A 3,197-nucleotide genomic window follows, 5' to 3' on the forward strand; every position below is an offset into this window, starting at 1 on the left:
ATATATAAACGTATATATGTACAGGTAGTCATACATGTGTGCACATGTATGTGGAAGTAGCAGTCAACTTCAAGTATTGCTCTTCAAGTGCCATCCACCTTGAAGATTTTTGTTTTTTTGTTTGTTTATTTGTTTTGACACAGGAACTTTCACTGGCCTGAAGCTTAAAAAGTAGGCTAGGCTGACTTGTCAGCAAACTCAGGAAACCATCTGTCTCGGCGTCTCCAGGGCTGGGATTACAAGCACCACAAGGCCTGCCTTTTGTACACTTTGTGTAGAGAACTGGACTGGAGTTGTGTTCACACAGCAGGCACTTTACAGACCAAGGTATCGTCCTAGTTCCCTAAAAGTCATATGTTTGATGAGCTTAAAATTAGACAATTATGAAAAACTGTTTAAAACTTTCTAATTAGGCATATGACTGGTATTATAACCCATGATTTCCCTTCCCATATATATTCAAGATAAAAGAATGTACATATCAACAAAAAGGCATCTAGGAGAAAGTCAATAGTGGTTTTACTGAAAATAGTCAAGAACTGAAAATAACTTATAATACCTATTAACAGATAAATTGATTAACAGATGGTACTTTACCTGTGGAAGAGAAAGGATTGTAAATCCCTGGGGGAGGAATGGAATTTTCCATTAATAATGCCAGTGATTAACTTTTTACATCGTGTACTGTATAGCTTTAGTGTCAACTTGATACACTTGGGATGAGGGAGCCTCAACTGGGAAACTGCCTCCATTGGATGGCCTGTTGTTACATCTATGGGGTATTTTCTTGATTTTTGAATGATGAAGGAGGGCCCAGGCCACTGTGGGTGGTGCCACCCCTGGGCAGCTGGGCCTTGAGTGGGAAATATTGTATGAAATTTTAAAAGCTCAATAATAAATAAATAAATAAATAAATAAATAAATAAATAAAATAGAAAAGCAAGAAAAGAAAAGAAAGAAAAGAAAAGAAAAAAGAAAGGCTGAGCAGGGGTCAGGGAAGCAAGCCAGTAAGCAGCATTCTTCCATGGCCTGTGTTCCAGTCCCTACTTCCAGGTTTCTGCCAAGTTTCTACCTTGGGCTCCCTGATGAACTGTGACCCAGGAGATGTAAGCCTAAAAAACCCTGTCCTCTCCAAGTTGGTAATGGTCATAGTGTTTTGTCACAGCAATGTAGAAACAAACTAGAATAGAGCAGGAAAAGAAATATAAGGAAAAAGAAAGTAATAGAAAATAAACGAGAGAGAGAGAGAGAGAGAGAGAGAGAGAGGAAAGTCGACTCTGTTAAGAGTAACAAATGAAAGAATATGGTCTTTATATTAAAACATTACTTAAATAGTAATTACCAGGTCAAGCATTGTGCCTTGCTTCTTTGCATAATAAAGTTTGTAAGTAAGACACTAATATACACACCTTACATGTCTATCACTTTGAGACACCAATTTATTATCACATTGCCTTTATTTTATACTTAGGGCCTCGCAAATCTAAAAAGAAAGTGTTGAGTAGCTGTGTCCTCATCTAAAGGGTCTACTAAGAAAGATGAAGGTTCTACTAAGTTAAAGGTTCTTTAACTTCTTGGGATAATTAATGTTTTAATGGTTTAAGACTACGATCCTTGTTATCTTGCTCTAGCATTTGTCTCAGGACAATAATCAAATCATTCTCCATGCCTCCCTTTATGAATTCTCTCACGTTATCAATCTGTCAAGTTTAGGAACAATGTACAAGCACAAGCTCCCCCAACCCTGGCATCACCTATAATTTCAAGAGGATGTTGTTTCTTTGAAGGACAAACCAGAATCCCTCCATATTCCGCAGTTAGGTAAATTAATGTGTGAAGACCAATCGACTGTGAGTGGCACAATTCCCTAGGCTAAGATCCTGGACTGTGTATGAGCAGAGGACAGAATTCATTGATCTACTCTTCCTCAGTGTAGATGTAATGTGACCAACTGCTTCAATCTGCTAACACTGACTTCCCTGCTATAATGAACAATACCAATAATCTGTGAGCCAAAATAAAACTTTTTCTCATAACTTGCATTTTTCAGGGTCTTTATTATTATTAATTCTTTGAGACTTTCATACAGTATAGTTTGATCATACCCCACACACACAACTCCTCACCAATCCATTATACTTCCCCACGAGTTGTGGAAAATCTTGTGACTGATTTTGCCTTTTGCCTTACATGACTATAATGCTGGAATGCATTGCTTCTAACGGGGCATCTGGCCCACTAGAGTGTAATAGGATACTAGTCTGCCATGCTAATAAGGGATCCCATATGCTGTGTTGTGATTGGACTATTACCCTTATATAAGCTCATACTTTCTTGCAAAAAAGTAGATCTGTGTCTCTGAACCTGGTCTCCTGTGCCTGAATTCAGATGACACTGGCGCAGACTCCTCTCCAGCCCTTGGGTCCCAACCGGATGACTGATTGGAGGAACTAAAAGAGCAGGAGAGTGGCCACAGCCAGAGGAGAGCAGCCACAGCCGGCTACCATACCTGGAGCCTAAACGTGGGGCTGGGATCCCTTCCCCACCGAGGTATATCACTCTGAGCTGTAACACCTTGGGCTCTGCTTTTTCTTCTGGCTCGCAATCTTTGGTTGGGCATGCCACTCCTGTCTTCAGTCTCTTTGAACAGTTCCTGAGTCCCTTTGGGTACATCTTGCAGGGTGAGTGACCTCCGATATGGGGAATAGTCACCCAGCTTCTGCCAGCCCCTGCACTGCTGCACTGGTTTCTCTCCTCAGGAGTAGGCAAACTAGGGTAACAGAAAAGGATATAACTAAGGTTTTAGATGAAGTACTAGCTCTTGCCCCCTGGTTTACAGACTCTTGTTGCTAGGATCCTGAACAATGGGCTTGCATTTTATTCTTGGCCCAGTGTAAAGAAGTCAGGGAGGGACTCCCACAATCTGGGCTGTTCTACCCCATTGTGACTGCCATTCTGGCCTCGCTTTGAGGAGTTCCCCCCAAGCCACTGAACAGGACAATCTCCTATTAAAGGAGATAGATGAGCAAATACAACAGCAGGAGGCTGGGAATGGCCTGTCCCACGCATTTCCAGTTAAAAAAAAAATAACAGATTCTTGTTCTGATGAAACTATGACTGTTAATGATATAAAAAATGAGGAATTGGGGTTTGAGAGCTCCCCTGATTTAAAATAGGAAATCAAGATTGCCTCTGCC

The sequence above is a fragment of the Nannospalax galili genome, unplaced genomic scaffold, assembly GCF_000622305.1.
Source record: "Nannospalax galili isolate Female #2095 unplaced genomic scaffold, S.galili_v1.0 scaffold1017, whole genome shotgun sequence".
In the NCBI taxonomy this organism is placed as follows: domain Eukaryota; kingdom Metazoa; phylum Chordata; class Mammalia; order Rodentia; family Spalacidae; genus Nannospalax; species Nannospalax galili.